This window comes from Podarcis bocagei (genome assembly GCF_964188305.1).
Source record: "Podarcis bocagei genome assembly, chromosome: 10".
Classification (NCBI taxonomy): Eukaryota; Metazoa; Chordata; class Lepidosauria; order Squamata; family Lacertidae; genus Podarcis; species Podarcis bocagei.
The window spans coordinates 76,172,349-76,196,094 of NC_138135.1; the positions used below are offsets into that span (position 1 = coordinate 76,172,349).

Genomic DNA, 23,746 nt, shown 5'->3' on the forward strand with positions numbered 1-23,746 from the left:
TGATTTCAGGCGGTTAAATGCAGTGACAGAACCAGTGGCTTTCCCTATGCCCAGGATTGATGATATTTTGACCAGGGTGAGGAAGGGAAAGATTTTTACAAAGCTGGATCTAAGGGGGGCGTACAACCTGATACGTATAAGGAAAGGGGATGAATGGAAAACCACCATGTTTACCCCTTTGGGGGCATTTGAATATCTCGTTATGCCTTTTGGATTACAAGCAGGCTCAGCGTGCTTTCAATCTTTTATGAACCACGTACTGGGTCCTTTGCTCTACAAGAATTGCGTTGCCTTCCTAGATGATGTGTTGGTGTATTCGGAGAATGAGGAGCAACATGTGAGAGACGTCAGAGAAGTGTTGAGCAGGCTGCAAGCCAACAGGCTGTGGGTGAAACTGGAGAAGTGTCAGTTTCATACCAAGGAGGTGGAATTCCTGGGGTACCGCCTGTCAGACAAGGGATTGGCCATGGATCCCGGCAAGGTGCAGGCAGTGCTGGAATGGAAAACACCCAAAACCAAGAAGGATGTGCAGAGGTTCCTAGGGTTTGGAAACTTTTATCGTAAGTTCATCCGAAACTTCGCCCACCTGACGGCGCCCATTACGGACTGTCTCAGCAGTAAAAAGAAGTTTGTATGGACGGCGGAGGCGGAGCGAGCGTTTGAGGAACTGAAAAGGGCCTTCGCCTCTGAAGAACAACTTCTGCATGTGGACTTACAAAAGAAGCTGAGGGTCGAAACAGACGCATCAGACAGAGCCATAGGGGCGGTGCTTCTTCTGCAGCCGGGGAAGGAGGAGTCAGAGTGGCGACCGTGTGCCTTCTTTTCGCGAAAGCTGAACAAATCCGAGAGGAACTACACGGTGTACGACCGGGAACTTCTTGCTATTCATGACGCTTTCCGGAAATGGAGGCACCTGCTAATTGGTGCACAACATAAGGTGCAAGTGTGCACGGACCATAAGAATCTAGAGTATTGGAGAACTGCGCGAGTGCTCAACCAACGGCAGTTGAGATGGGCCCAGGAGTTCTCCAAATTTAACTTTGAGATTTGTTACGTGCCAGGCCCAGAGAACGTTAGGGCGGACGCTCTCTCACGCAAACCTGAATATTTGGAGGGGGAGGGAGCACCCGAAGAGACCCATGTCATTCCAGAGGACCGCTGGGTGTGTGGGGCGACATTGGTGGGGCAAAGGGAATTGGTAGAGGGAACGGTGCATGATGAATACGCCCAGGACAAACTCAGGGGTCTCAGGAGGGAGGGAGACAAACCCGGGGGTTTTGAGGAGAGAAACGGGGCATTGTACTACAAGGGAGCGTTATATATACCCGAAGGGGAATTGAGGGAGAAGGTACTCAAGCAACTGCACGATAGCCCCACAGCAGGGCATTTTGGGCAACACAAAACCATGTGGCTGGTTACCAGGGAATTTTGGTGGCCCAAGGTCAGGGAAGATGTGCGGGAGTATGTGAGAGGGTGTGAACAATGCCAACGAGCCAAGGGGGAGAGGCGGGCACCGGCAGGTTTATTAGAACCACTACCCACACCTGAAAGACCGTGGGAAGCAGTGGCAATAGATTTCATGACTGATCTGCCAAGGTCTAGAGGGAAAACAGCCATCATGGTTGTGGTAGACCAGTTAACTAAAATGGCCCACTTTATAGCCTGCTCACATGCGGTCACAGCAGAAGAAACAGCTAAATTGTTTGTAGAAAATGTGTTTAGGTTGCATGGCGCCCCCTTGAGGGTGGTTTCAGACCGAGGGAAACAATTTACTTCCAGGTTCTGGAGGAAGCTCATGAGCTTACTGCATGTAGAGGTTAATTTCTCAACGGCCCGTCATCCAGAAACCAACGGGCAGGCGGAAAGAGCTAATGGTGTTCTCCAGCAATATTTGAGGTGTTATGTGAATGACAGAGAGAATGATTGGGTGGAGAAGCTGGCGTTGGCAGAATTTGCCTACAACAATGCAGAGAACGTGTCCACGGGGATGAGCCCCTTTTTGGCTAATCACGGGTGCCATCCCAGAGCCTTCCCAGGGGGGGAAGGGGAGAACTGGAGCGTTCCAGCTGCAGAACAGTTCGTTGAAGAAATGGAAGCGATCCATCGCCAGCTCCAACTCAACTTAAACAGGGCTAAGGAGGAATATAAGAGGCAGGCAGACAAAAACAGAAGGGAAGGTGAAAGCATTAGGGTGGGGGACCAGGTGTGGCTGTCAACCCAAGGGTTGCCATTCAAAGGGGGTTGTAAGAAGTTAAGACCCAAAAGGCTGGGCCCATTTGAAGTCATGCAGCAGGTCAACCCAGTGGCTTTCAGACTCCGGTTACCGAACCACATGAAGCTGCACCCAGTTTTCCACAGGTCGTTGCTGTCACCGTATAAAGGGGCAGAGAAGGGAGGGTCACTAGGGGGCCAGCAATGGAGGAGAAGGAACACAGCTACCATGTAGCGGAGATCCTCGATTCCAGGTGGAAGGGAGATCAAGTAGAGTATTTGGTAATGTGGGAAGGGGAACCGGAGTCGGAAAACACCTGGGTTAGGGCAGAGGATGTCAATGACGAAGTTTTAATAGAAACTTTTCATCAGAGGTTCCCACGTAAACCTCAGCCTGTAGCGAGGTTCCGGAGGAAATACTTTGCCACCACCGACGAAGAAGAGGAGTTGGAGGGGTTCACAGATTCCGAAGAGGAGGAGGATTCAGCGAGCCAGGACGGCGATCGATGGAGGGAATTGTTCGAGACGTCTGAAGATGAAGAAGATTCTTTTCGGGGTTTTAACCCTTCACCTCCCAGAGGAGAGGAAATGGGAGGGGGTGAGGGGGGCCCTGGAGGGGAGGTGGATGTCAGGGAACTGCCATCGGAGCATCAGGTGGTGGAGGGGCTCAGGGAGGAAGAAAGAGACTCAACAGCTGAAGCAGGAACCAGCAGGGGGAGGAGTGGATCTCTGAGGGAATGCGAGCAGGAGGGAGGGCTCAGAGACGCTTCCAGCGAGAACAGTGGGGAGGTATCTGAGTCTCCCATAGGGAGACCCACACCTCGCCGGAAACTGTCACGCCGTGAGTCCAGGAGACGCGTTTCCGTTAAGGAGCTTCTTTGCTGGAAGCGCTTCCGCAGACAGCCACTGTCAGACTCTACGAGTGACTAGAGCAGACATGTTTGAGGAGCTCTGTCACACACAGAGGTTTGTGGAGCCGCACAAACTCTGAGGGAGCACGATTTTACGCACAAGCAGCTAATCATCCCATTACAGGATGACACTTGTTGCATTGCAGGTTCTAACAAAAGTTTGCATGCAGGATGTATTCATGATTTTCATAGAAAATTTGGTCATTTGCATTTTGAGGCAGTATCTAAAATGCCTGCCTTGGTTGAAGGTATGACTATTAAACCCTGCAGGTACCACATGAAGTGCAAAGCATGCGCAGCAAACAAGGTGAAAATGGCTGCGAAAGGTAAGGTGTCTAGTAGGCAAGCTACAGAACCATACCAGGTTGTTCATGCTGATTTGGTTGGACCACTAGCGCCCTCTTTGGGTGGAAATAGGTACTTCATGGTTCTCATTGATGCATATTCTAGATATATTTTTGTGTACAATCTCAAGCAGAAATCAGAGGCTTTTCCTAGGTTCAAGGAATTCTGTGCTTGGTTGGAAAATGTGCATGGTAAGAAGATAAAGACTCTTTTCAGTGATCGCGGGGGAGAATTCACTTCTCAGCAGTTTGAAGCTTTTCTGACTGAGAAAGGAATTCAACACGATTTGTCTAGTCCTCGCTCGCCATGGCAGAATGGACTTGTGGAACGGGCAAATCAGACATTGCTTCAAGGATTAAAAACCTTGCTGCATGATGCCAATCTTCCAGAGAGTTATTGGGCCGAATCTCTCTCGTGTTTTGTTTACAGTTACAATCACAGGTTATCTTCAGCGATTGGTTGTACCCCCTATGAGAAGATGTTTGGCAAGAAGCCATACATCAAACACATGAAAATTTTTGGTTCGGACATGTGGGTTCACTCACCACAAAACTCCAAGTTAGACAAGCGTGGATTGCATGGTATCTTTCTAGGTTATCAGAAAGGGTCTTACAGAATAATGATGACTGACTCTAAGACAATTAAGCTCACGAGAAGTGTTGAGTACAATGCAAAGTGGGGGGAGAATGTGGGAATTTTCCAATGTTATCCTGATGACGGTGATGAGACTGAGGATAGTCAAAAGCAACCACAACAACCCACTGATGAAGGTTCTGAGTCTGAATCTGAAACTGAATCGGGTGATTCAGAGGATTTCAAGAGTGCGAAAGCCTCTATGCGACCCTCTGAAAGCTCTGATCAAGAATTGGAGGAACCATTGTTCACAATAGGTCGTTTTTCTCCCAAGAAGGAAGAGGAGAGTGTTGAAGACTTAAGACTAATTCGTAGGTCACAGAGAGCCACAAAAGGCAAACCTCCAAAGAGATTTGCTGATGAGTTTGCTACAATAGCAGTAACAGCTGTCAAAAGCTCCAAGAAGGTATTTGAACCTTCAAGTTTCCAAGAAATCCAGGGTTTGGATTCAAAGGAAGCTGAGCCATGGTTAAATGCCATGAAGGCTGAGCTTGATTCCTTAGAAAGGAACAAAACATGGGAGCTAGTTCCAATAGTTCCAGGAATGAAACTGCTTGGAAGCAAATGGGTCTTCAAAGCGAAGACAGATCAAAATGGCAAGATAGTCAGACACAAAGCCAGATTGGTAGCCAGAGGTTTTGCACAGGTACCAGGTGAAGACTATCACGAGACCTACTCACCCACAGTGAGATATGAAAGCATTAGGCTTATGCTCAAGCTAGCTGCAGAGGAAAACCTACACATTAGTCACCATGATATTAATACAGCTTTTCTGTACGGATCTCTGGATGAATCACTTTATATGCTTCCACCTGATGGCGTACAGGTAAAACAGGGATTTGTTTGTGCTCTGAAGAAATCCCTTTATGGTCTCAAACAAAGTGCACGGTGTTGGCACACAAAACTCACTGAAGTATTGTTTTCTCTAGGTTTTCAGCAAGGGAAAGCTGATCCATGTGTATTTGTCAAAGAGGAGGGGCAAAAGAAACTGTACTGTTTGTTTTATGTTGATGATTTATTATTCTTTTGGAAAGATGTCGCAATGTACAATAACGCCCTAGCTCAACTGAAAGAGCACTTTAACATGAAAGATCTTGGTGAGGTAAACAACTACCTATCTCTGGAAATAGAGAAAGATCAAGATGGTAACATTCTAGTACACCAGTCACGGAAAATTGCTGATGTGTTAAGCAAACTAAACCTGATGGATGCTAACCCTGTAGACACACCGATGACAACAGGTTTTCAGGTAGATGACACTGAAGAAGCATTTTCTGACACTACACTGTACAGAAGTGTGCTAGGCAAGCTAAACTTCATTGCCAGATGTTCAAGACCAGACATTGCTGTTAGCTGTAATTTGCTAAGCAGACAAGTCAACAATCCTAGTGTCAAGGATTGGAAAGCTCTGAAACGCATAGCGCGGTATTTGAAAGGCACTATGCATTACAGACTGAGATTTAACAATCAGAAGTCTGGTGGTCTTGAAATATTTGCAGATGCAAGTTTTGGAAGTGACACTACAGACAGGAAAAGTACGTCTGGAGTTTGCTACATGTACAATCAGGGTCTGTTTGATTGGTCATGCAAGAAGCAAACAACAATTAGCTTAAGTACTTGTGAAGCTGAACTGAATGCACTGTCTTATTCACTTAAGGATTGTGGATGGTTAGTACAATTGTGCAAAGATATGAAAATTCCTGTCAAATGTCCAATCCAGGTTTACCAGGACAACAAAGCATGTTTGGCTTTGCTGAAGTCTGAAGGTTGTAAGCAAAGCACAAAGCGCCTGCAATTAAAGTTGCAGCATGCTAGGGATTGTATTCAGAAGGGACTCGTAACGGTGTCCTATATGCCAGGTAATGAAATTCCTGCTGATGTATTGTCCAAGATTATATCAAGGGATCAACACTGTACCTATGTGCAGAAGTTGGGTTTGTACTGATATTGTACGAACATGCTGCCCAGTGATGTTCACAGAAAGGGGGAGGATGTTGGTTTCTGCTTTCCTTCACTGTGCAGCGAAAGGGCTTGTCACGAGACAGGTGTTTACATTCCACAGTCTGTACTGTTGGAGTTTCTCACGGGAAAGGGAGGCTGGATGTGACGTACACTGGTTTCCTGTTTTTCACTGTGTGATTCTCTCCAAGCTGTTGAGGAGAGAGGATGCATTTTCTGCTCCGGCAGAGGCAAGATGTCTTTCTGTAATATATCAGCTTTGAACTGTAAATAAAAGCAATATAGAGTATGCAGCACGTACTCATCCTTCCGCTGGGCACGGGACTCTGCTTTAAATCAACAATTCCTTCCCTCAAAGAATTCTGGGTACTGTAGTTTGCCCTTCACAGAGCTACACTTCTGAGCAACCCTTGATGAAGGACCGTGCCCAGAATCCATTGATGGGAAGAATGTGCTTCGAATGTGCTTTAAAGGTACCTTGTTACCATCCCTTGTTGCTCTTCCTGCACCTCCCTTGGCTCCTACACCTGTTGGAGAGCAAAGTGGCACCTGGCGTGTGCAGACCCTGCAAGAGGCCATCCCACGATGCAGGAGCAGCAGCAGGCACCAAGAGGCTTCCACCGGGAACGGCCAGCGTAGTTGCTCCTGCGCCCTTCCGCAGGGAGTGACAGTGTCCCCAGGGTTTTTATTTTATTTATCCTTCATAAAAGTATTTCTGTGCATCACCCACTCACATAAAATATAATAAATAATAATAATAATAATAATAATAATAATAATAATAATAATAATAATAATAATAATAATTTATTATTTATACCCTGCCCATCTGGCTGGGTTTCCCCAGCCACTCTGGGCGGCTTCCAAAAGAATATTAAAATACTATGATACATCAAACATTAAAAGCTTCCCTAAACAGGGCTGCCTTCAGATGTCTTCTAAAAGTCTGGTAGTTGTTGTTCTCTTTGACATCTGGTGGGAGGGCGTTCCACAGGGAGGGCGCCACTACCGAGAAGGCCCTCTGCCTGGTTCCCTGTAACTTGGCTTCTCGTAGTGAGGGAACCGCCAGAAGGCCCTCGGTGCTGGACCTCAGTGTCCGGGTAGAACGATGGAGGTGGAGACGCTCCTTCAGGTATACTGGACCGAGGCCGTTTAGGGCTTTAAAGGTCAGCACCAACACTTTGAATTGTGCTCGGAAACGTACTGGGAGCCAATGTAGGTCTTTCAAGGCCGGTGTTATATGGTCTCGGCGGCCGTTCCCAGTCACCAGTCTGGCTGCTGCATTCTGGATTAGTTGTAGTTTCCGGGTCACCTTCAAAGGTAGCCCCACGTAGAGCGCATTGCAGTAGTCCAAGCGGGAGATAACCAGAGCATGCACCACTCTGGCGAGGCAGTCCACGGGCAGATAGGGTCTCAGCCTACGTACCAGATGGAGCTGGTACACAGCTGCCCTGGACACGGATTTAACCTGTGCCTCCATGGACAGCTGTGAGTCCAAAATGACTCTCAGGCTGCGCACCTGGTCCTTCAGGGGCACGGTTACCCCATTCAGGACCAGGGAATCCCCCACACCTGCCCGCCTCCTGTCCCCCAGAAACAGTACTTCTGTCTTGTCAGGATTCAATCTCAATCTGTTTGCCGCCATCCATCCTCCAACCGCCTCCAGACACTCACACAGGACTGTCACCGCCTTCACTGGTTCTGATTTGAAAGAAAGGTAGAGCTGGGTATCATCCGCATACTGATGAACACCCAGCCCAAACCCCCTGATGATCTCTCCCAGCGGCTGCATATAGATGTTGAAAAGCATGGGGGAGAGGACAGAACCCTGAGGCACCCCACAAGTGAGAGCCCAGGGGTCTGAACACTCATCCCCCCCCCACTTTCTGAACACGGCCCAGGAGGAAGGAGCGGAACCACTGTATGACAGTGCCCCCAGCTCCCAACCCCTCAAGACGGTCCAGAAGGATGTTATGGTCGATGGTATCAAATGCTGCTGAGATCCAGCAGAACTAGGAAACAGCTCTCACCTTTGTCCCTAGCCCGCCGGAGATCATCAACCAGTGCGACCAAGGCAGTTTCAGTCCCATGATGAGGCCTGAATCCCGACTGGAAGGGATCCAAATGGTCCGCTTCTTGCAGGCGTGCCTGGAGTTGTTCAGCAACCACTCGCTCAATCACCTTGCCCAAGAATGAAAGATTTGAGACTGGGCGGTAGTTGGCCACCGTGGCCGCATCTAAAGATGGTTTTTTAAGAAGCAGTTTAATAACCGCTTCTTTCAGCGGGTCTGGGAAGGCTCCCTCACGGAGGGAAGCATTCACCACCCCACGAAGCCCATCGCCCAGCCCTTCCCGGCTAGCTTTTATAAGCCAGGATGGGCAAGGATCAAGGAGACAGGTGGTTGGTTTCACTCGTCCAAGCAGCCTGTCCACATCCTCGGAGGTAATATCCAGGCATCACCTCTTTGGTAGGCATCTTAAGCACCCTTGTGTGTGTGTGTGTGTGCGCGTGAGAAGGGTTGTGCAGGAGACCTGGGGCAGGCAGAGCAGAGCAGGGCCTTTCTTCAGTTATGTCACACCACACGCACGTGCGTGAATGACATTTAAAGTGTCATGCCAGTGTATTGGCCCAAGAGGCACTGTTCCATAACCCAGCAGGTGCTGTGGCGTGAAAGGAATGTTATAAAACAAGACAGAAGTACAGTGGTACCTCGGTTTACAAACTTAATCCGTTCCTGAAGTCCGTTCTTAAACCGAAACCGTTCTTAAACCGAGGTGCGCTTTCCCTAATGAGGCCTCCCGCCACCGGTGCCCTTCCACCGTTCAGATTCCATTCTTAGACCCAGGTAATGTTTGCAAACCTGAACACTACTTCCTGTTTTGCAGAGTTCGTAAACCAAATAGTTCGTAAACAGGGCTGTTCTTAAACTGAGGTACCACTGTACTAGTGTTATAAACAGGAAGACCAAGACAATATTCCCCACCCCCTGGATGCCCCCCAGAGAGTAAAATGACTGGTGTTTTCTTAGCTCATGTTAACTTGGTGCAAAATAACGTGGTTTGTTTATTATAAAATATACATACACCATTTGAATGTAAAAACCTCAAAGTGACTTACAAAAGATTAAACAGTGTAACAACATCAACAAATTGAAACCAAATTGTTAACCTGGTTTATTTTTAACTGGTTGGAAGGATCACACAAAATAATGTCCCTTTTCATCTCACATTTCCATTTCAATTTATTTATTAAATTTGCATACTGCCCTTCATACAACGATCTCATGGCAGTTCAGAGCATAAATATACAAGGAAGATCTGATACAGCTAAGATCTCAGGCTGCTGTTTCTATTTTTTTTAATAAAATATTTATTAAAGGTTTTAAACAATACAACCAACTTACAATCAATGAAAAACAAAAAAAACAAAAAAAAAACCCAAGAAAAACATACAAAGCGTACAAAGAAGCAAAAACAAAGAAAAAACAAAACATAAAATAGACATGCAAAAAAGTTCAGTTTCTCAGATGCTATTTCCATAACCCTCTTTCTTGACTCCCTCACATCTCCCTTTTCTGTGTTCCCATTTAGAAAATCTTATTCATCAATACTTCACCTTCTTTCAAATCTTATTTTATATTATATATTTCAACTATTATGCCTCCAGTTTTTCCCCTTTTTTATCAGTTATTTAAGTTTGACATAATATTGTTCAAGTTTTAACCTTGTTCTTATAACCCAATTTTACTTATTCTTTTCAAATATGTCACTAATGCCACCTTATCTTTCTATCCTGCATCATTCATACAGTTTACAATGCTTTTGCAAATAATCCTTAAATTTCTTCCCGTCCTCTTCCACAATCTCTTCTCCCAGGTCTCGGATTCTGCCAGTCATTTCTGCCAATTCCATGTAGTCTATCAGTTGCGTCTGCCATTCTTCCAGAGTGGGCAAATCTTCTGTCTTCCAGTACTTTGCGATGAGTATTCTTGCTGCTGCTGTCGCATACATAAAGAAAGTTCTATCCTTCTTTAACACCATTTGGCCGACAATGCCCAAAAGGAGAGCCTCTGGTTTCTTAAGGAAGGTATATTTAAATACCTTTTTTAGTTCATTATATATCATTTCCCAGAAGGCCTTAACCTTTGGGCACGTCCACCAAAGGTGAAAGAATGTTCCTTCAGTTTCTTTACATTTCCAACACTTATTGTCTGGCAAATGGTATATTTTTGCAAGCTTGACTGGGGTCATGTACCACCTGTATATCATTTTCATAATATTTTCTTTCAAGGCATTACATGCCGTAAAATTCACACCGGTGGTCCATAACCGTTCCCAGTCAGCAAACATAATATTGTAACCAATGTCTTGTGCCCATTTTATCATAGCTGATTTAACCGTTTCATCCTGAGTGTTCCATTTTAACAGCAAGTTATACATTCTTGAAAGTACCTTAGTTTTTGGTTCTAACAATTCTATTTCTAGTTTCGATTTTTCCACCTGGAAGCCTGTTTTTTTATCCTTATTAAAAACCTCCCTAATCTGACCATAATGTAACCAATCTCGCACTTTGTCCTTCAATTTCTCAGACTGTTGTTTCTAATTAGGTATTGCCGTGTGCTTAAGTTCTACAGATAGAATCATAGAATCATAGAGTTGGAAGAGACCACAAGGGCCATCGAGTCCAACCCCCTGCCAAGCAGGAAACACCATCAGAGCACTCCTGACATATGGTTGTCAAGCCTCTGCTTAAAGACCTCCAAAGTAGGAGACTCCACCACACTCCTTGGCAGCAAATTCCACTGTCAAACAGCTCTTACTGTCAGGAAGTTCTTCCTAATGTTTAGGTGGAATCTTCTTTCTTGTAGTTTGGATCCATTGCTCTGTGCCCGCTTCTCTGGAGCAGCAGAAAACAACCTTTCTCCCTCCTCTATGTGACATCCTTTTATATATTTGAACATGGCTATCATATCACCCCTTAACCTTCTCTTCTCCAGGCTAAACATGCTCAGCTCTCTTAGCCGTTCCTCATAAGGCATCGTTTCCAGGCCTTTGACCATTTTGGTTGCCCTCCTCTGGACACGTTCCAGTTTGTCAGTGTCCTTCTTGAATTGTGGTGCCCAGAACTGGACACAGTACTCCAGGTGAGGTCTGACCAGAGCAGAATACAGTGGCACTATTACTTCCCTTGATCTAGATGCTATACTCCTATTGATGCAGCCCAGAATTGCATTGGCTTTTTTAGCTGCCACGTCACACTGTTGGCTCATGTCAAGTTTGTGGTCAACCAAGACTCCTAGATCCTTTTCACATGTACTGCTCTCAAGCCAGGTGTCCCCCATTTTGTATTTGTGCCTCTCATTTTTTTGCCCAAGTGCAATACTTTACATTTCTCCCTGTTAAAGTTCATCTTGTTTGTTTTAGCCCAGTTCTCTAATCTGTCAAGGTCATTTTGAAGTGTGATCCTGTCCTCTGGGGTGTTAGCCACCCCTCCCAGTTTGGTGTCATCTGCAAATTTGATCAGGATGCCCTTGAGTCCATCATCCAAGTCGTTGATAAAGATGTTGAATAAGACCAGGCCCAAGACAGAACCCTGTGGCACCCCACTAGTCACTCTTCTCCAGGATGAAGAGGAACCATTGATGAGCACCCTTTGGGTTCGGTCAGTCAGCCAGTTACAAATCCACTGAGTGGTAGCATAGTCAAGACCGCATTTTACCAGCTTCTTTACAAGAATATCATGGGGCACCTTGTCAAATGCCTTGCTGAAATCAAGGTAGGCTACATCCACTGCGTTCCCTTCATCTACCAGGCTTGTAATTCTGTCAAAAAACGAGATCAGGTTAGTCTGACATGACTTATTTTTCAGAAATCCATGCTGACTATTGGTGATCACAGCATTCCTTTCTAGGTGCTCACAGACTGTTTGCTTAATGATCTGTTCCAGAATCTTCCCTGGTATTGATGTCAGACTGACTGGGCGGTAATTATTTGGGTCCTCTCTTTTCCCCTTTTTGAAAATAGGGACAACATTTGCCCTCCTCCAGTCTGCCGGGACTTCGCCTGTTCTCCAGGAATTCTCAAAGATGACTGCCAGTGGTTCTGAGATCACATCTGCCAGTTCTTTTAATACTCTTGGATGCAGTTCATCTGGCCCTGGAGACTTGAATACATCTAAACTAGCCAAGTATTCTTGTACTATCTCCTTAGTTATTCTGGGCTGTGTTTCCTCTGCTGAATCATTTGCTCCAAATTCTTCAAGTCAGGCATTGTTTTCTTTATCGGAGAAGACTGAGGCAAAGAAGGCATTGAGGAGTTCAGCCTTTCAAGAAATTGAGTCCTAGTATGCTTGGCTGCTCCTTTCCGCTGTATAGTAAACTTCAGAAGAGCATGATCACTCGCGCCTAATGATCCTTCCACTTCTACCCCACTAACCAGGTCATCAACATTGGTTAGGACCAGATCTAAAATGGCTGTTCCTCTTGTTGCTTCTCCCACTTTCTGGACAATGAAGTTGTCTGCAAGGCCAGTGAGGAATCTGTTTGACCTTATGCTCTTGGCTGAGTTTGACGTCCAACAAATATCCGGGTAATTGAAGTCCCCCATTACTACTATCTCCCTTCCTTTTGCATACTTGGCCATCTGTTCCAGGAAGGCATCATCTATGTCCTCCGTTTGGCTTGGGGATCTATAGTAAACTCCCACAATGAGGTTTTTGCTATTCTTCTCTCCCTTAATTTTGACCCAAATGCTCTCACTTTGGCTTTGAGGTTCTAAATCTTGGATCTCTTCACAGGTATACACATCCCTGACATATAACGCCACTCCTCCTCCTTTCTTGTCTGGTCTGTTTCTCTGAAATAGATTGTATCCCCCCATTATTACATTCCAATCATGGGACTTATCCCACCAGGTTTCAGTGATGCCTGTTATGCCATATTTAGTTTGCTGTACCAAGAGCTCAAGCTCATCTTGTTTATTTCCCATGCTTTGTGCATTAGTGTACAGACATTGTACAGATGTTTTACCTGAACAGGATTCTCAAAATTTGCCACATTTATGAAGTACATAAATGGAACCCATCACTTGCCTTAAACTTCTTGATTGTAAAAAAGTGTAAACAAGTAAGAAGTACGGCAAATGTCTTGTTCCATGTACCAACCAATCTTATTTTGTAATGCGGCAATAAAGCATATATTGGGGGAATGCCTTCGACAACGCCATCTTCACAGATGCAATGAGAAGGAATGCCCACAGAACCCATCTAAAACCAGGGGCAGAATCTGCTGAAACATCAGCAAAGTGGATGTTTTCCTTAAGGGGAATTTATAGAAACCTCTGATAAAAATAGGATTCAAAGCCACGGTTGACCTTTATCATAGCAGGCAGATTTCAGAGCTGGCACGTTGCTCCATCTCTAATCTTTATTTGTAATTGCGCTTATGTATTCCTGCAAAACCACCCAAGGCATTTGTTGAAAGAAAACTAGGTTAGAGGCTTTATTAATGAATAACTTTTGCATTTGGGGGGAAAAGGTTTCCGTTAAAGGCTTAATTGGGGAGGGAAAAGAATCCTTTTGACTTTCCACTTTGCTAAGGGAGGCTTCTTCTCCAATCTCAGCCCCCTCCTGGGGCTCCGGGTCCGCCGGCCTCTTGCCGGGTCTCCGCGCGGCGCAGCTCCCACCGACGGCGGGCAGAAGGCAGCGGGCCTCGCTCTTCCGGCAGTGGGCGCCGCCGGGCTCCTCTGCGGAAGCTGATTGGCAGGGAGACTGGCGCGGAAAGCAGCCCGATTCGGGGCGCCTTCCTGCCCGACGGTCCGCCTGAGACGCCGCCGCCACCGCGCTTCTCGCGCGCCCCAAACAACAAAGGCGGCGGCGGCGGCGGGCGGAGGGGCCGAGACACAAAGCGGCGGAGCGGGGCGGAGCCGCGGCCCGTGAGTCAGCAGCCCGCGCGCCGGCGGGATCCGCCCCGCGGCGCCTGCAAGGCGAGCCCGGGCGCCGAGCGAGCGAGCCAGCGAGGAGCGAGGGACGGACGAGCGAGCGAGCGCAGGAAGGAGCCGCCGCGCGGAGCCAGACCCGCCTTGGCGCCCCGACGGGGCTCCGGCCGGAGGAGAGCGCGCCCCGAGGTGAGGGTTGGCGGCGGGCGGGCGCGCGCCGGGCGCCGAGGTTCCCCCCAAGCGAGGGCGGGCGAGGAGCTGCTCTCCATCCCCGCTTCCTCGCGCCCGCCTCGCCTTTGTCCTCGGAGGGAGGCTCGGAGGAGCCGCGCGGAGACCGCGAAGAGGGGCGGGCTGGGAGAGCGGAGTCGCTTCGGAGTCTGGTGGCGGCTGCTTGGCCCAACCTCCCTCCGCGGAGCTTTCTCCTTCCTTCCTTCTTTCTCTCTCTCCCCCCTCCGGCTTCAAAGGCTCCTGGGCTGCCTCTGGCTGCGGCTCCCCGGCTCCCCTTGGCCCTTTCCGGGCCACTTTCGGCGCTTCCCGGCGCGGCCCCTGCGCGGGTCTGGGGCGCGCCTGGTCCCTTTGTGAGTGGGGCGGGGGCCGCGAGGCGCTTCGGCCCTTCAATGGGCGGCCCGCGAGCGGGGCAGAGTGCGGCCCCTTCCCCCGGAGTTGTGCGGGAAGGAGGCGACAGGGATGACTTGGCCTGCCTCCATTCAATCGACGGGGGTTTTGTTTTAATGCACATAGCAGCGGTTTGGGCTTAAGCCCGATGCGAATGGCGATGTGCGCGTGTGCGCTTTTTCCTTTTTGTACTTCTTTCGGAGCTTGCCAGTTGGTGTGGGAACGTGGAATACGAAGTGTTCAATTCCAGCCTCCGTGTCGCGCCGCCAGTCCAAAGTGGCTGCAGATGTTCTTGCATCTGGGGTACCGCTCTGGGGCCTGAGCTTTCGGCGACCTTGCAGGGACTTAGAAGGGACTGTATGTGTGAGAGAGAAACTTTCGCATAAACTGTACACACCCCAAACTGAACTGTAATGGCAGATAAGGAATTCTGTTGCCTTCTTCCCAGATGACGCTGAATTCCAACTCCCATCTTCCCCAGACATCATAGCCCATTGTCAGGGGGGGATGAGAGTTGGAGCCCGGCGATATTGGAGGGCCAACTCAGCTCCGCTGGGAAGAGCAGGGGGCTGATAGCACCAAGGTTGCAGGTTCAATCCCTGGACGGGACAGCTGCAGATTCCTGCATTGGGGGTGGGGTGGGCTAGATGAGCCTCAGGGTCCCTTCCAGCTCCACAGTTCTCTCATTCTGTATGGCCTCCTATGCCAGAAGAAGGGCATTAAGCCTTTAAATGTAATCAGTGACTTGCAAGTGTTGCTTCATAAGGTTTGGAGCCGAGTCTTGTTGATGCTGCCAGAGAGTATCAGGAATTCCCTGGCTGAGGGTCTGTTCATCCACGCCCTCATTCCGTCTCCAGCAGCCAGGTGTGGGCACTTGCAAGCAAGACATGATAGTAGTGATCTCTCCTATCTGGTATTCAGATGCCCCTGAACTTGGAGGCACCACTGGGCCAAGGTGGCTGCTTGTCCCTTACTAGACCTGCCCCCCACGTTCCTCAAATCTGCTTAAAAAAACTTTTCTGCACACGTCTCCTTTGCAGTGTTTCCCATAAATTAGTTTTGTGAAGAGGAAACTCTTCTTTTGCAATTTCTGAACCCGCTTCCAGTAAACTTTATTGAGGGGAGTTCTACAACTGAGAAGGGAGGGGAAAGGTTTTTTCTCCAAACCACTAATATGTAATTTTGTAAATCTGTCACGCCTCCCCATACCTAGTTGTCTCGCTTCTCAAAACCAGAAAATGTGGTCTTAAATCATGAGTAATCATGTAAATTCTTGCAAGTATCTTACGTACCATTTGTTTCTCTTTGGAAGTCCCCTCAACCCTTCTCTGTAAAAACCAAAACAATAAGGATCATTTCTGTCTGGCTCTGTCTCTGTTCTCCAAGAAGTGATGTTAGCTGCTTCACTTGCTGAGCCTGGGAAGTCCACTATTGCTATTGTGGGTTTATCTAAAGTATTTGAGTACTTTGGTGGCACTTACACCCCCAGGCCGCCTTTGCCTGGGGGCATTTAAAGAATGCAAAGGAAGGTTGGTAGAAGCAGCTGCTGGGCCACAAGGAAGGGAACTGCAGCAGACGTGGAGCCAAGTTGGAAGCAACCAACCCGTAGGGGAAACTCCTGTGCTTCTCTTTCAGTTGGGGGGTTGCAGGAGGTTAAAATTGTGATGTGCAGTCACTTGATTGGCCCATTGAATCTTCTTGATCTCCCACCCCCTCTGACTTCTTGTAACTTTTAACTGTGCCTCTTCCTTCCTAACTGACAAGTGCTGGAGCTGGTTAACATGGGTTCATCCTGAATATTTTCGCTGCTTCAGGAGCCACTAACTCTAGAGGGCTTTGCCTGCAGCAACACCTGTTGCACTGGTAAGTTCAAAAGAGCAAAAAGCAACCTGTCCGTTGATGTTCCGAATACTTTTGGCCATGCTGAGAAGTGAGCATTTTGTGGCAAGCCGTATGCGTGACAGCCTAAAATTGTCTGAAGTGACTATAAAATATTTGTCAATACATAGTTTTTGCTCTATATGCACACTGTCTAATCTGCCCCTGGAATAGTTGGGCTGACTTAGGTGAAGGTGTGTTTCTTCTGTTTTTATTTTTAGTATCATGCATATAAGGTGTCCAGCACTTGGCAGAGAGCAGTATTGTCTTACAGAGCCGGGTTCAGTGTACCTTGTGCAGCCGCAGCAAAAGAGAGGATGGTCAACAAAGGCAGGAAAGGACCTTTGAAAGGAAATCAAGTTTCTTAGTGAAGCAGCAGCTGGGCAAAGAAAGGAGGCTTGAGGGCTAAATTATGTGTTGCATTTTGCACCCTGACTTTAACCAATGAACTCAAGAATGGCATGCCAGAAATCTTGCAGAGCAGGCTGGCTCTGCTCTTCCTCCCCAGTCAGGTGGTGATGCTCCTGAATCCCAGGTGCTGGAAACCACGGCAGAGGCAGCTCGTGCCTTCGGGTCCTGCTTGCCGCTTTCCCCCAGGCATCTGGTCGGCCACTGTGAGAACAGGGTGCTGGACTAGATGAGCCCTTGGCCGGATCCAGCAGACTCCTTGTAGTCCTGACACAACTGCATTTTACGCCTGCAAAACTTCTGTGAGTTAGATTTAAGTTAAGAGGGAAGGGGCCAAGCACATCCCTCTGAGCTTCACGGCTGAGTGGGGAATTTGTGCCGGGGTCTCCTCAACGCACGATTTCTCCTCCTTGCCCTGCTTCAGCTCTCCTTGGAGACTGACTACAAATCTGCAGAGGTTGACCTCAAAATGAGGTTTGCTTGGAAGCTGTTATGAAAAAGCACAGTTTTGGACAAGACGTACTTGGCTTGGGATGGGACTGTGACTATAGGAGCATGTTTGATTCTTGATGGCTGGAGTCACGATGGGTAGGCAGCAAATTTATGGTGTCCCCCACTGCGTGCCTTGATTTCTTCCTCGTAGAACAAAGTGGCTGCCATGATGGGGCATTGTTTGTTTTGTTTTGCTTTTGTTCTTGTTTTTATTATGTATTTTGTGTTTTATCTTGTATTTTATGCTGTCCTGAGATCTTCAGATGAAGGGCAGTATACAAATTATATATATAAACACACACTTAAATTAAGTTCTGTGTGTGTGAGTTACAAGTGGCACTTGGGGACACTCCTGCAGTGAAAAAGGAGTCTACCTTTTACCCTCAGGACTGGAGTCCCTGCCACATGCATGCCTGCTGATACAGATAAAGAGTTCCCTCAAAGCCCCCCTTCAGGCAAACGCCCCCCTTGGCGGCGGCGGGGGGGGGGGCAGCTGCTCCCCCCCATCAAGTAAACAAACAAAAATACTTAACTAACTGGCCAATTGTGTTTCAGACAGCTGGGTTCTGCCCCCTGTCAGGAATGCCGGCTGTGCCCCTGCCCCTCCCCCTGCCAGCTTGTTGCTTCCTCCTTCCTGCCTACAACTCTTCCACCAATAAATAAACTCCTTGGTGCAGTTCTCCTTAAGGCAGCAAGCCTTGACCTGGGCTGCACCACTTCAGACTCCCTTCCACAGAGGATAAGGCTATGGAGTAGCTCCCCTGTCAGGCAGCATGCTGAGAGTCACAGGTAGGAAGAACTCCATTGCTTCCCAGTCCTGCCTGTGGGCCATAGGGAGATGAGCAGGAGTGTCTAGAATGGTCCCTTGGCCTGATCCAGAAGAATATCTCTATTCAATTAATACCCTGCATAGCTGCACACCAGGGAGAAAGTTCTCCATCCTGGTCCCCAACATGCTAGCATTTAATGTTCCAGCTGTTTTCCTTTTGAATGTGAGGGGGCCCCCCAGCTGTAGCGTGCAAACACAGCCACCACCACACCCACACACCCGCAGTGAGTACCAGACCCTGGTTCTGGCTAAAGGCACTGGTTTTATAAGTATTGCAGTCATTCTGTGCCAGCAGATGTGGGATGATGCAGTGTCACCACTGAAGTCCACTCCTTCAGTTAGAAGGTTTGGTTTTGGTCTAAACGATGGGAATGACACAGCCATCCATCCATTCATACAGTACCCTTTCTGTATAATAGCCGTGTGACCTCATATTTGCTTACTGTCCTTTGTCCTGCTGAAAATTAATAAAAATCACATTATTGAAGGCAGGGTGTCAAGACGGGCATCTGCTGGTACGGAGTGACCACATGGGGCTCATGGTCCTGAGCTCACAGAATGCTTAAAAATGCAGGTGTTTTGGGAGTGGTAGAATAGGCACCAAACAAACTAGGTTGGAAGAGATTCACCACAAAAAGCTCAGCACATAAAAAAGTTACATTGATCTTTATCTTATCACCATCTTTCAAAAAATAACAAATGAATGTTTGTTCCCTTGCCTCCGTTCATTCACATGCGTCCATCTCCTCCTGACAGCCTGTGCTCTTGCTGCCCTGCAGGCAGATTGCAACCACAAACACACTGAACTTTCAATTGCTGCAACTGAGATTATTTTGCAGTGACTAGTTTTATGAAATAGTTCTGTGTTTAGGTAGTGCTGGCTTTGCATTCCTTTTTATTAAGGACTTTACAGTAAAAAACTATAAATGGGGAACAATTCCGCAGCAAAATGCATTTTGGAAAACAATTTGGGGAACAATTCCGCAGAAAAATGCATTTTGGAAAACAATAATTCCGCAGAAAAATGCATTTTGGAAAAATAAGCCTCTTCCAGTTCCCTCTCAATGTAGCCAAGATTGGCCAGTTATAATGCAGGTTCCACAAATATCAACTGATGCACATTAACCCGTCTTCATAAGTTGTTTGGGACCTTTCCCAATATTAAATATTTCCAAACTGAAACATAATTTTAAAGTGATGGTGGTGGAACTTGTTTTTAGTATTTTTCACAGTGTAAGCGATAAAGGGAAATGTGGTTCTGGTTTCACTGGGCTTTGATCATGTGCATCTGGTGGGTACGTTTCTCTGCTGCCCTCTTCCAGAGCTTCCTGTACCAACGGTCTATGGCATCTGTAGAGTTTTTCCCAATTGTGTAATAAGCAATCTAGCTGCATAAAAAACACAAGCTCTTTTTGTCTCTTCTGTGTCTTCTTCAAACATGGAAAGCAATCTTAGCTTGGAAGTCATTTACTCCCTGAATTTGGACCCACAGGTGCTTCTCGCTAGTGCTTATGCCAGCCCTGAAAAGTAGGCCAGTGCTGAGACCCTCCTTCGACATTTTGTGGCCGGAGGCGGAGGATGGAGGCTCTTAGGTAAGCCAGGTGAGGTCAGGTCCGTGAGCTGTGTCTTGGCTTTGAAGACAGAAGGAAAGTTCAGGGATAAATACTAAATCAATACATGATAAAAGTGGGGAAAAGAAGTCTCTCCATGGCCACCTTTTTGTTTTCCTCCATTTTTGGGCAGCTAATGTTTACAAACAACAAGGTGGCTTCTGCCACCAAACAGACGAGACTAATGGAGCCTTCAGAGGGGCAGTTTTTTATTCTGTGAAACACCCTGATATCTTTGATGAAGATGTTCCACTTGGCCCATGTATTGTGTGTGGCACAAGCATGGTGGAAAGACATGATGGCGGCTTGGTGTAGTGGTCAGAGTTTCTGACCAGGCCTGGGAAGACGCGTTCGGCCATGAAGTTCTCTGTTCGAACTGTGGGCTGAGAGAAGGGGCTTTGCTCACCCTCTCTGGCAAGGTGTCCGTAAGGATAACATTGTGTGGGTCCCACAGGCACTGCCTTGAGCCCCTTGGAAGAAAGTTGGACTAGGAATGTAATAAATGAAATTTGTAAGCCCAGGGCTCTCTTCCTATTACCATCAGAGAGAGGAAACTTGAATTCCAGTGTTGACTTCACCTTTCAGTAAAGTAAAACCTAAGTATCCCACATGTTCTCTTGACTTCCTTCTAGGTAGGCACAGTTAAGATGGAAAACAGCATGATGACACATTCTTCTCAGTGTGTTTTAGAAGGTAGTGGAGAGAATCTTCTGTAGGTTAGGTTTATTCTCTTAATTGTTTTGTCTTTACCTTTATTTTGCTGTTGTCCCAGGCCCCCGAAAGAGCTTGGTGTGGGCTTGTCTGTTCTTTAACATCGGGTATCATCAACAGGGAGAAACTGGGTTGCTGGCTGTCGCATCAGATAAGGCTCTGGGGCCAGTTTGCCCTCTCTGCTGAAGAATTTCAAGAACCAGTTATGCAAAACCAGCGGGTTTTAGGCACACCTTTAGAAACATGTCTGCATAATCATTGTTCCAGGTAACCACAGTCAGGTTGCTATAGCATTGCCATGGTAGCCTGTTGGTGCCTGTAATTTCAGTGGGAAAATCTAGTCATTCCTTTTCTGATCAATACTGTTCTTGGGGGCACTTGTGAGAAGGGGTAAGAAGGGGTAAGAGGAAGAGGCGAGTGTGAGGCTGCAGCAAGCAAAAAACGGGGTGGGGGAGAGGAAGTGAGGAAATTTAGCCACCTGAGTGAGGAAAGGAGGGAGGCTGGAGAGTTGTGACAGATCTTGAAGGAGAGGAAAAGGAGAAGTTCCTGCCCGCCCGCCCCAAATGTTGTGGTCTTCCTCCCCTTCTGCCAGGCCCTCTGCTGAGCCAGAAAGCATCTCCTCCCTTCTGTGAGGAAGATAAGATGCGGGAAGGAAATTTAGAAAGAGAGAGATGGTTCATCGTTTTACTGATAATAAACTTGGGAGTAAGGGAGGGATTAATCAAATTGGCTATTGGGCTTTCTTTTATTGATTGAGTTTCTCTTTGTGCATCTAAATGCGGGAATGAAAGAAGAAATTAATCAGCTGTGTATCATGTAATGGCCTCCTTGGCATAGGCTTCCGACTAGGAGGAAGACGGGGCTGGAAAGGGAGGAGGGATGGAAGAAACAGGCAGTTTGCAGAGAGCAGCAAGGAGATACAGAGAGATAAGAAGAAGTCTTTGCCCTCTGAAACAAAATCTGCCTAAAATGGGATGTCCTGTGTCAACATTTTGTGATTGGTGGGCCTCAGTAGTTTTTTATCCTTTCGAGAAGACTCTGGGGTAAGGAAATCTGAGAAACCCCACCTTAAAGTATTGTTCGCCAAGCATGCAAATAAGGCTGAGTTGAAGCTTGGGGTTGCTCTTTAGCAGCTGCTGATGTCAAAAGGGGATTGACTGAATGCTGACCCCCCCCTCAAATAATAATTGCTAGACCCTAGTTTAGTGGCATGTGACTGGGCTGCAGTGAGCCTCGGACTCCTATGTTTCTCTCTCTCTCAGCACAGTTGCGAGAAGTTCATACGCTTGGCCTTCTAGTTTAGATTGAAGCTTGCTGTGTTAACCTAACCGTAAACTGTAGTTTATCTGAACTGTGATTTGTTTTGAACAAGCCAACTTCAATTCATGGGTTATGAAGCTGTCCTGCTTGAAAAAAACAAAGTTAATGTTAACCACAGTTTAGCATGTTGACCAGATCCTTCACTGTGGTTAACCAAAGCTGCTGGGATCCTATGCAGAGAGATGAAGGGGAGGGGAGCACAGGAGCCCTAACCTCATTGCAGCTTGTCTGCATCATACTAAATGATGGTGGTCATTGCCTCTTCCCTTCTCTGCCTTTCCCACCAAAAAAACAAAACAAGGGAGAAATTGTGTGATTACCTTATTCAGCCCTTGGAGTGTGGTGTGTGGAGAAATTTTATCTTGGAAGAAAAATTGCAGGATATCAAGACTTACTTTGCCCTCTAAAGATTTGGACAGAATCTGTCTATCACCCATGCTATCAACAAAATTTTAGGAGAAAATGAACATGAAAGTAGGCTGATAATATATGTACAGTGGTGCCCCGCAAGACGAACGCCTCGCGAGACGAAAAACTCGCAAGACGAAAGGTTTTTTCGTTTTCGAGTTGCTTCGCAAGATTAATTTCCTAAGGGCTTGCTTCGCAAGACGACAATGTCTTGCGAGTTCCTGCTGGTTTTTTCCCCCTCCCCCCCTTTTTCTAAGCCGCTAAGCCGCTTACCAGCTGATCCGATCAGCAGATAAGCCACTAATAGCGCTAATCCGCTAATCCGTCAATGGGCTTGCTTCGCAAGACGAAAAAACCGCTAGACGAAGAGAATCACAGAACGGATTCTTTTCGTCTTGCGAGGCACCACTGTACTTAACACTCTCACACCACTCCAAGACAGGTATTTCGTAACTCCGGGAAAGGTTCTCCCTTTTCAAAATTAAATAGCGAATTTCTTTAAAGGTCCAACATTGGGACCAGCTTGGAAGTTGAGGTGAGTTAACATTTCCCCACATTAAAGAGTTTGAGTTCTGCTTGCTTCCTACATTTGATAACTATCCCATTTGTGCCCAGAAGTTTGGAGTCTAAAGGCGGCACAAGAAGCCCAGTGGAGCCAAGAGCTCTTGAAAGCAAAAGGACTTGTAAAGCTTAAAGGTAAAGGACCCCTGCATGGTTAAGTCCAGTCAAAGGAGACTATGGGGTTGTAGCGCTCATCTCGCTTTCAGCCCGAGGGAGCTGACTTTTGTCCACAGACAGCTTTCCAGGTCATGCGGCCAGCAGGACAAAATGCTTCTGGTGCGACAGAACACCATGACGGAAGCCAGAGCGCATGGAAACACCATTTACCTTCCTGTCGCAGCAGTACCTATTTATCTACTTGCTGGGTTGGCAGGAGTGGGGACACAGCAACAGGAACTCACCCCGTCACAAGGATTCAAACTGCTGACCTTCTGATCAGCAAGCCTGAGAGACTCAGTAGATTAGACCACGGCACCACCTGCATTTGTCTGGTATTTAAATATCGGTGTCGTTTTTAATGCAATAGTTTTTAGGTATGTTTTTTAAAAGCTAGCAGAAGTATCCTCAGTCACAGCCTTTCTTGATCCTTTTTGTAAAATGGTAGAAATACAGCTGCTTAAAACTATGGCAGTAAATGACCGATCAGTAATATTAATTAATATGCTTGATTGTTTGTGGGTTTTTAACTTGCCCTGGGATCTTACTGTGAAGGGGGGGGGGGCTAATAAATAGTAATAAAGAAGCCTCAAGGCTGAAATGAACAAATACATTCAGCTGATATTTAGAGGAAGTTTGCTGGCAAAGGAAAAGCAAAGCTAAAGCTGTGGTGCAGTTTTCCTGTGCTGAGGAGACCCCTGCCTTCCAGGGCCTTTGCAAGGAAGTACAGCAGAGCCCTTCAGAGAGCAGAATACTCTCCAGTT

At 47.2% G+C, this 23,746-nt stretch overlaps 1 protein-coding gene across 3 annotated transcripts in view; it reads left to right on the forward strand.

Annotated features, from left to right (window-relative positions):
- The window catches only part of FAM107B (family with sequence similarity 107 member B), a 110,633-nt gene that overhangs the window by 47,601 nt on the left and 39,286 nt on the right, over nt 1–23,746 (forward strand). The window contains exon 1 of one of the 3 annotated variants that reach the window (XM_081210785.1): nt 14,032–14,183. The exons of 1 other annotated variant lie outside the window; for it this stretch is intronic. The gene's annotated coding sequence lies outside the window, so the exon portion shown is untranslated. Of the gene's footprint in view, nt 1–14,031; nt 14,184–16,383; nt 16,473–23,746 lie in introns of those variants that run through there. One more of the 3 variants, XM_081210784.1, reaches the window with a different exon arrangement.